This window comes from Crocuta crocuta, unplaced genomic scaffold (genome assembly GCF_008692635.1).
Source record: "Crocuta crocuta isolate KB4526 unplaced genomic scaffold, BGI_CrCroc_1.0 scaffold7, whole genome shotgun sequence".
NCBI classification, from domain to species: domain Eukaryota; kingdom Metazoa; phylum Chordata; class Mammalia; order Carnivora; family Hyaenidae; genus Crocuta; species Crocuta crocuta.
In genome coordinates, this window is record NW_027531904.1 from 7,769,135 (window position 1) to 7,778,954 (window position 9,820).

Genomic DNA, 9,820 nt, shown 5'->3' on the forward strand with positions numbered 1-9,820 from the left:
CTGGGGCTTCGAGGGATAACACTTGGCAACTAGTAGGTCTCTCTGAGGGGTGACTGAGACGGGATCATACAATTCATTGGGGAAAAACCCCAACAGTAGTACTTAGAGATCTATTTGGGGGGGGGACGGGAGGTAGTGTGCCTCTCTAGAGAAGAATGGTCCAGCTTCAGAGAGAATCCTGGGAATGGAATGGCACCAAGAGGGTGGAGGTGTGTTCAACATTCAGTTTACAAACTCCTACTTAATTCCTCTTAAAATATACTGTCTCTCAGGGCGCCTGGGGGGCTCAATCACTTAAGCGTCTGACTTCAGCTCAGGTCATGATCTCATGGTTTGCGAGTTGGAGCCCCGCATTGGGTTTTCTGCTGTCAGCACGGAGGCCTTTTCGGATCCTAGCCTCCCCCCTGCCCCTCCTCCACTCACACTCTTTCTCTCTCTCAAAAATAAATAAACATAGGGGCACCTGGGTGGCTTAGTTGGTTAAGCGTCCGACTTTCGCTTAGGTNAATAAAATAAAAAATTAAAACAGAAACAAAAACGAAATCCAGTGCCTTTTCTCCTGCACTTGCCTATTTCACTCCTGGGGTGTGGGGAAGGGCTCTGGGGGGAGGAAGGGGCCGGGGTCTCTAGGCCTTCAAGCCAGTCCCCTGTCCTGAGCCCCACCTTGGCCACATCTTCTGGAGGAGCAGGTGCCTTTGCGCAAGATAATCAACCTCTCTGAGCTTCAGATTTCTTAGCTGTAAAATCAGAAGAGCCCCTCTTAGTTAGAAGAGCTAACTTGCTGTGCATTCAAAAATCCTCATATAACTTTTGACTCCCCATAAATTTAACTACTAATAGCCTACTATTGACCAGAAGCCTTCCCAATAACGTATAGTTGATTAACACATATTTTGTATATGTATTATATACTGTATTCTTACAATAAAGTAATTTAGAGAAAAGAAACAAATTTTAAAACTTTTTTAAAAAAAAGTTCATTTATTTATTTTGAGAGAGAGAGGGAGCACACACTCAAGCGGAGAGGGGATGGGGAGAGAGAGAGAGAGAGAGAATCCCAAGTTCACAGTAGAGAGCCAGATGAGGGGCTTGACCTCATCAACTGTGGGATCATGATCTGAGCCTAAGTGGGACGCTCGACCGACTGGGCCATCCAGGTGCCCAGAAAATAAAATGTTATTAAGAAAATAATAAAGAAGAGAAAATACATTTATAGTACTGCACTGTATTTATATATAAAAAAATCTGTGTATAAGTGGATCCATGCAGTTCATACCCATGTTGTTGAAAGGTCAGCTATAAGAAGAGAACTACCTTAATTCATTCCATCAAGAGTATCTTTTTAAAAAATCAGCAACTATATTTTACTTAGTAGTGAATTTTGAATATTTGCCTCTTGAGTTGGAATTAAAACAGGAGTGATCAGTATCACTACTTCTGTTCTACGTTGTGGGTACTAGTCAGTGAGTCAGTGCTATAAGGCAGCAAAAATAAAAGAAACAAAAGGTGGAAGAAAAAGTAAAAATACTTCTTTTGGAAAAGAAAAAGTAAAGTTGTTATTATTTCCAGATAACATGATAATGTATGTAAAAAATCAAAATGAATGTACAAACTATTGGGATTAATAAGAACAGTTCAATATCTTTTGTCTCCATTCAGAGTATATTTGTTCAATAAATGTTTTACCAAAAAAAAAAAAAAAAGAAGAGCCCCTCTTCAGTCACAGGTGTTAAGCATCAGGATGATGATGATGGCGCTGAGGATGCGGGCACTTCCTCCTGGGCCTGGTCGAGGGCAAGGCCGCGCTCTGAGCCGCAGAACCGGCCCGCCTCCTAGCGAGCGGCAGGATGCAGAGACGGCCTTTGCCTTCAGCCTGGACCCCAGGATGAGGAAGACACATGGAACCGAGCAACCCAAGCTGACTTACACTGTGAGGGGGAGAGAAGTCTCGGTGGCTGTGAGTCACGACGATTCTGGGTTTGTCTGTTCCTGCAACAGCGTAATGGGAGCTGATGATGCAGCAGCAGCTGAAGGGGGTCACCTCCAGGGAGACGTGGGGCCGGGGACGTCCCCAGGTAAGGTCAGCAGGTGAGGGGCTGGGGGTGCGGCGGGGAGGAGGACAGCAGCAGCTCCTGTCATGCCAGGAGTCATATTCTTTTTCTTGTGTTTAATGTTTATTTTTGAGAGAGGCAGAGCGAGCGAGTGAGCGAGAGAGAACAGGTGAGAGTGCGCCTGCTTGCGTGGGGGAGGGGCAGAGCGCGAGGGGGACAGAGGATCTGATTTGTGCTGTGAGCACAGAGCCCAATGCAGGGCTCGAACACATGAATCATGAGATCATGACCTGAGCCGAAGTCGATCGCTCAACCGACTGAGCCCCCCGGTGCCCCGAGAGCCGTATTCTTCACCAAGCAGAGGAGGCGAGATGATTGAAATATTTACTGTTGTTCATGTGCTTTGTGCCTCTCCCTCATCTGACTCTTTCAAGCAGGGAGCTAGTCCCTTGGTATTTCCTTGTCTAGAGTATTTTAGTGGTCGGAGCACTGAAGCTTCTGGAAGTCAGTGTCTCTTTTTGCGTTTTTGCAATAAACTTGACTCTTATGGAGACTCTATGACATTCTGGAAGGAGAAGGAGAAAGCGTGGGCCTTTGAGAAGAGCAGAGAGAGACAGAGGGGTTTTCACTGCAGAAGGGAAAGGGGCAGAGTGTTAGCTCTGGAGGGAAGGGTGGGGACAGATTCCATGCCTGATTCTAGGTGACGTCCAGGAGGTGACGTCCAGGAGGTGACAAGGCCTTGGAGGGAATGGCTGCCAGGCACGCTCGGGGAGGGTGGACCTGAGACACAGAGCTCACACCTCTCCCCCACAATTCATACCTGCCAGGGGCGCCCCAGAGCCCGAGGGGTCCGAGGGTTGGGGTGCCGGATGGTCCTGGGCCACCCCAAGGCTACGGTACGAAGCTTCTGGGACATTGACCAAACACTGGGGGAGGGAAGCTCAGTGATATGCCTGAGATTGAATTTCTTGCTAGCTCAGTGGGATAGTGGTCTGGAGTCAGATTTCAATTGAATTAGAGAAAATAAAGAAATATGCCAAACCACTACGGCTTTGCAATCCCTGCTCACATGGCCCCATCCCACGCCTGCCTGCCAGCAAGCAAGAAGCTACCAGCACGGGACGCCCCGTGTGACCCGGAGTCTGGGCTTATATTGCATCCTCTGCTCAGGAAAGGGTCCCCACCATTTATGATTCCCTGCCTGGGGCCTCCCAAATCCTCCGTCCTGAGATTCTGCTGGAAAGGACCATCAGAGCATTTCCTGACCTGAGGGAGGCGGGGAAGCAGGGACCTGGTTCTGGAAGCAGGGGAGGGGGTGTGTATTCAACGGTGGGCATGTGGCTTGGGCTGGGACACTCTGTCACAAAGTGGCCCATCACCCGCAACGCAGCAGTGAGCAGGGCCAGCTTCTCTTCAGCTAACGCATGAGCAGGACACCTTCCCAGTGGCCCAGCCGCGCCCCAGGCCAGCTCCTGGGGGGACCCACCCAGCACAGCCCAGCTGGGTAAGCGCGTCTGGGTGGTTAAGAGGCAAACGGCCCGGGGGGGTGCCTTTGGGCAAAGCCAGCTCCTCATCACAGCTCAGGATCTGGTTGTGATCTGGCCTCCTGACGACCCCTTCATTGCATCCTGAGCACTCCCTAATGCTCCTCCTCCCTCATCCCAGCTCCAGCCCCACTGAGCTGTTTCCAGGGCCCCTGGGGAGCCCCATCTCCCCTGCCTGTGGCTCTTCTACAAGCTGCTCCACAACACAGACACTCTGCTCATCCCTTAGGACCCAACTCCTATGCATCCCTCAGGACCCCGTGTGGCCATGTGCTCTAGGAAGGCCTCTGAACCCCACATCTAGATTGGGAACCTGTTCCAGGCCTCCTGTAGCACCCTGACTTCCTGTCTTGGTCTTTGTCCTACCTGTCGTACAGGATTGTTTCATTGCCTGGCCCCTAGGCCAGTCTGTAAGGTCTTGGACACAGGAACTGTGTCCATTTCGTTTATCACAGTATCTTCAGGACCTGGCGTGGGATGAGGGAGGGAGGGAAGGGAAGACGGTTGGCACCCGCTTTGCTTTGCCCACAAGCCTTGAGCCTCCCTTGCCTTTGAAGCTCCTCAGTGAGGAAGCCCCGCGCCCCCGCCTGGCTGGAGGTTCGGGTGGTTGAGGCAGCTGTTGCTATGAAAGCAACGCGTGGACGTCTCCGGTTCCGGACCCAGGACAGGCTGGGGTGCGGACGCCCAGGAGAGCTGGAAGCCGTGTCGCTGGAGGGAAATTTCAACTGCAGCCGTGCAGAAACATAGAGGTCACAGCTGAGTGACACGTGCTCCTCTGGGAGCAGGAGCGGGTTCAGATGAGAGAGGGAAAACCAGCCGAGGCTGCGTGTGGACCCCAGTAACCATTTCCTCCTCTTTTGCTACAGCGAGGGTTTAACTAAACATACAGCCCCCCTGGGCGTCTGGGTGGCGGTTAAGCATCTGACCTCGGCTCAGGTCATGATCTCACAGTTCGTGGGTTCGAGCCCTGCGCTGGGCTCTGTGCTGACAGCTCAGAGCCTGGAGCTGCTTCGGATTCTTATCGCCCTCTCTCTCTGCCCCTCCCCCGCTCATGCTCTGTCTCTCTGTGTCTCTCAAAAATAAGTAAACATTAAAATTTTAAACATATGGCCCCCCCAAAATGAAATCGACATTTCCTGGCCTCCCTTGCAGCTGGATGAGGTCACGTGACTCGATTGTGGACAACGAGATGAAAGAGACATGTTGTATAACTTCCAAAGAGTGTCCTTAAGGGAGGGTCCAGGCCCTTCTCTTAGGGTGACCAACTTCTCCTTGTGTGAGACTGTCCTGATCTTAGCCCTGCAAGTCTCATGCCCTGGCAAGTCCCTCGGTCCTGAGTAAACCAGGAGTGGGTCCCCTCACATTCCTCGTCCCTTCCNGGCCACGCGCTGGTGATCACACAGGACTGACCTGGCGGGTGGCACTGACACCTTGAGTGTGTGACTCAAGTTGTCCTGAGTCTGAATCACCTGAACCTGGATCACTGATCATTCCCTCTGAGCTTCGTTTCCTGGGGGAAAAAATAAACGTCTCTGTTGTTTAACTTCTGTTCTGGAGGGTTTTCTGTTGCTTGTAGCCACACGGAATCCTGATGATAGAGACACGGGATGAGAGCCTTGGAGGATGCGGGGGTGCCGGAAATCATGCTGGGGGCGAGTCAGGGTTCAGCCTGGAAATGTTCAGGGTCTCCCATCGAGGTGCCTCAGGGCTGCCCCAGGGAGTCCGGGGACTGTCCAGCCTCACCGAAGGCTTCAGTGACTCCTGCCCTTGCCTCCTTTGACAAAATGGCTCCCTTCCTGGAAAGCAATTTAAAAGCAAGAGTTGTTTTGTGTTGTTGTTGTTGTTCTTCTTCTTCTTCAAATGTTTTTATTTATTTTGAGTGAGAGAGAGAGCGTGAGCGAGGGAGGGGCAGAGAGAGGGCGAGACACAGAATCCGAAGCAGGCTCCAGGCTCTGAGCTGTCAGCACAGAGCCCGATGCGGGGCTTGAACTCGTGAACCGTGAGATCATGACCTGAGCTGAAGTCGGACGCTTAACTGACTGCGCCACCCAGGTGCCCCTGAGCCACCCAGGCACCTCGAAAGCCCAGAGTTCTCAAAGGAATAGTGACAGCCTGACCCACCGTCCCACTCAGCCCCTCCGCCTCCCCAGCTGTTTAGCTACTTCTTGCCCATTTGTGTGTGAACTGCACAAAATGCATTCGGATACAAAAGTAATGTCCAAACAGAGACCAAAAAGAGACAGGACATTAAATCCTAGAAAAAAGTTGCATAAGCCTAAATCCCCAGGAGAAACCTGGCCCCAGGTGGTGTTGCTGGAAACAGCTGAGCACACGACTTGCTCCTGTGGGGACCTCCTGGGACCACTTTGGGAAGGGAACTACTCCCAGGCCTGTTGCATCATGCCCCGGGGGGCTTTGTTTCTAGCAAAGCATCTCCATTCCTGGATATGCGGTCTTGAGGTGCACCTGCGCAACCCAGGAACTTGTCTGGGTTTGTGGATGAGATTTCGGGGCGGTGGGTGGGGGTGCGTTGCCAGGCCAGGAAAAAGGGTGCAAGCTGGCTTATGTGCAGGTATAGATTCAGTGGGATTTCCCTTCCAGCCCACGCCTGGGTGATTTGGAAGGTACTAGCAGAACCCCGTGCTGGAGGAATGAATGGGGCCCAGCCACCCAGAGCAGGCAGAGCCGGGTCAGCTCTCCCAGCCATGTCCTGTTTGTGCCTCAGTTTCCTCTTCTGCAGCTTGGGGAAATCATGAAGCCTCCTTCATGGATGTTGTGAAGGGAGGATGCAAACCCTCCATCTGGCGCCTATGTTGGTGGCTAAGTCTGGCCGGGGCTCCATCACGAGGTGCCAGGTTAGCTGCGCATCAGGGCTGCGGTCCTTTGAGGGCCTGATGGGGCTTGAGGATCCACTTCCAACATGACTCAGCCTCTTTGGCAAAGAGGCCCCAGTGCCTTTCTACACGGGTCTATCCCCAGAGCTGATTGAATACTTTCACCCCATAATAGCTGGCTTCCGCCAGAGTGAGGGACCCAAGAGAGAGGATGAGGGGGAAGCCACGATGACTTTTGGGACCTAGCCTTGAAGTCGCCTGCTGTCATTTCTGCCGTATCCTGGTGGCTACCCGGGCCAGCCCTATTTAGTGCCGGAGGGACTCCACAAGGGTGCGAATGCCCGAAGCTGGGGACCCCTTGTGCCATCTTGGAAGCCAGTACCTCAGGGACCTCGCTGGGGTGCAAAGCCTCATCCTGGAGCCACGTGGAGCCTGACTTCCTGTCACGCGATAGAAGAGGTCCTGCGACCTGTGTTCTACTCACAGCCCGAAGCATCCCGATATCCCTTCCCGAAAGTTCTTTTTTGGCTTAAGGCAGCCGGAGTTGGATTCTGTGATTTCCAACCAAAGCCTGTGTCTGATTCCAGAGAGGAAGCCTCGCCCATCAGCCTGGGTTAGGGGAGAGGGAAAGGCAGGCACCCTCTGTGACTCTCACTCTGCACCTCACAAATCTGACCTAGTCTTTCGGGGTTCAAGAACAAGCACTGTGAGGGGAGTGACAGCCTGGGTTTTTTTTATATGCCTAAATAGTCATGGTTAGTTAAAAAGAAAAAGAAAAATGCTTTGCTGTGATGGTCTGACTCCGGTTCTGTCTACTTTTCCAGCGAGCATAGTGCCTGAGTCTCTGCGGAGGGGCAGAATCCTTCTCCTTTCTTTGCTGCTGAGATTCCTGCCTAACTTTGGGACTGGGCCAACCTTAGAAGAGATTCCCCGGCTCAGTCCCTTGGACGGCCAGCAATGAGGAGAATGTCTGAAGTTGTTCCCATGGGCCAGGAGAACACTGAATTTATACAAGTCTGGTCTCCCACGAAAGGTTGGTCAGAAAGCGGGAGTCAGTGCACTCTCTGTTGCCTTCATGTGGGCACAGGCAAGCTTTCACACTTCAGAAGGAGGAGGAGCTTTTTGAACTCACCCCCTTCCGAGCTTGTGGGTCAGCTGCAGCTAGCAGCACGGTAGTCACTGGGCCCCCAGAAGCTGGCATAGATGTCCCTGCTGAGCATGCTCACTACGTGCTGGGGAAGAGAGTCCCGCCCCCCACGCAGACTCCTGTATTCTTCTAGGTCCCAAGTCACACATGTAGAGGGGGAGGCTCCAGGGGGGACCGTTATCTAGGCTCATCTTCATCCAGTCTTCTGCTCCCCTTCAACTCAGAGAAGCTGTAGTCAGATCATTTCTTAGAAACAAGGACTGCTTAGCATTGATCTCCATCACTGTAGCAAGGGCTTGGGCAAAGGGGTGTAGCGGGAGAGAATGCAGCAGATGGGGGTGGGGGGTGAGGTCCTGGCTGCCGCCCGGGATGGTGTGAGCTTGGACAACTCCCCTTCTGCCACACCCTGGTTTACTTCTTTGAAAAGCGAAGATCGTGAATCACAAAATGTTAGATCGAAAAGGGCTGGGGAAGTTCATCTGGGGGCTGAGTGCATAGAGTAGAACGTGTTTGGTTGCGGCTAACAGAAGGCTCAACAAAAACTAGCTTCAACAACAAAAATTCATTACACCATCCAGCAAGGAGTTCAGCTGTTGGGCGGGTCCAGAGTTGGTTAATTCAGCAGCTCTGTGATCATACTCAGGACAGCAGTGACACAGGCTCTTTCTTTTCTACTTATTTATGTAATTTATTTAAAATCCAGGTTAGTTAACATACAGTATAGTGTTGGTTTTAGGAGTAGAACCCAGTGATTCATCACTTCCGTACAATACCCTGTGCTTCTCCCAACAAGCGCCCTCCTTAGTGCCCATCCCCCATCCAGCCCACCCCTCCCCACCTCCCCTCCAGCAACCCTCTCTTTGTTCTCTGTATTTAAGAGTTTATGGTTTACCTCCCTCTGTCTTTATCTTAGTTTTCCTTCCCTTCCCTTATGTTCCTCTGCTGTGTTTCTTAAATTCCACATGCGAGTGAAGTCATATGATATTTGTCTTTCCCTGCGTGACTCATTTCGCTTCGTGCATAATACCCTCCAGTTCCATCCACATTGTTGCAATGAGGAGATTTCATTCTTTTTGATCGCGGAGTAATATTCCATTGTATCTATCAACCACATCTTCTTTATCCATTCATCCCTCGATGGACGTTCGGGCTCTTTCCATACTTTGGCTATTGGCGATAACGCTGCTATAAACATTGGGGTGCGTGTGCCCCTTCGAATCCGCATTTTTGTAGCCTTTGGATAAATACCTAGTAGTGCAATTGCTCCGTCATAGGGTAGTTCTATTTTTAGTCTTTTGAGGAATCTCCGTACCGGTTTCCAGAGACACAGGCTCCGGCCATCTTTCCACCTGCCGTCGTCAGGTGCCAGCAGCGTCCCCGCGTGGTGGCCAGGCGACTGAAACTGCCCCAGCTGCTCCAGGGGCAGGTGATGGTTAGCTGTCCCTCCAAAGGTCTTCCTCAGAGGGAGGGAAACTTTTCCGGAAACCCTCTCTCCACACCACCGCCTCCCCCCACACCCCAGTAGCTCATTGACTGGCTCGGGAAGGGGTGAGTAGCACGTGAAGGGGAGAGAGAAGAGGTGAGGCTGGAATGGCTGATGTATAGGAAACAGGCCACGTCGGCCGCCACAGCTCAGCTTCTTTGGTAGGTGGGGACCCACGGTTAGGAGGGGTTTCTCCAAGCCAAGCCGCACAGAAATTGATGGCAGTCAGGGGGCCAGAGCGGTTCTGACTCTCAGACTTGCTCTTTCATTACAACCTGTTTCTTCTGGCCGGGATGACCTCCAGTTCGGAACGAAAGCTCTGGTTCCCTGTGCCTTTCCCTCTGGCATCACCTTACGCCCCTGGTGGGTCTGAGACAGAATTCTCTAGAGCTCATCCCTGGGCCCTTGATGTTGGTCCGCCTCCTCCTTGGCAGAGCCCTAAGGCGAAGCTGTACAGTGGCTCAGAGCTCTCAGGGCAGACAGAACCAGGGCCAGATGCCACCACTGCCTCCTCTGCCATTTCTTGACCCCAGCAGACCCCCCTGGCAGCGGCTGGCAGCCACACCCTCCGCCAGCGTCCTCAGGGGCCAGCTGGGCAAGTGGAAACTGCTGGAGATTTTTCAGGTGGGACAGCTTTAAAGGAGGGAATTGGCTACAAAGGTGTTGGGGGGCCTTGGGGAGCCAAAGCACGACAGGGGTGCTACCCGGGGATCAGGAAGCTGCCCCAGGAGCCCGCACACCTCATTGCTGAGCCGCCCAAG

General features: G+C 52.4%; 1 protein-coding gene and 1 pseudogene across 1 annotated transcript in view; both read left to right on the plus strand.

The window, feature by feature from the left end:
* Positions 1–1,750: 1,750 nt before the first annotated feature.
* The window catches only part of LOC144240031 (large ribosomal subunit protein uL6 pseudogene), a 53,577-nt pseudogene continuing 45,507 nt past the window's right edge, over positions 1,751–9,820 (plus strand).
* The window catches only part of PDE8A (phosphodiesterase 8A), a 168,180-nt gene continuing 160,414 nt past the window's right edge, over positions 2,055–9,820 (plus strand). The window contains exon 1 of the mRNA XM_077774262.1: positions 2,055–2,075. The gene's annotated coding sequence lies outside the window, so the exon portion shown is untranslated. The remainder of the gene's footprint in view (positions 2,076–9,820) is intronic.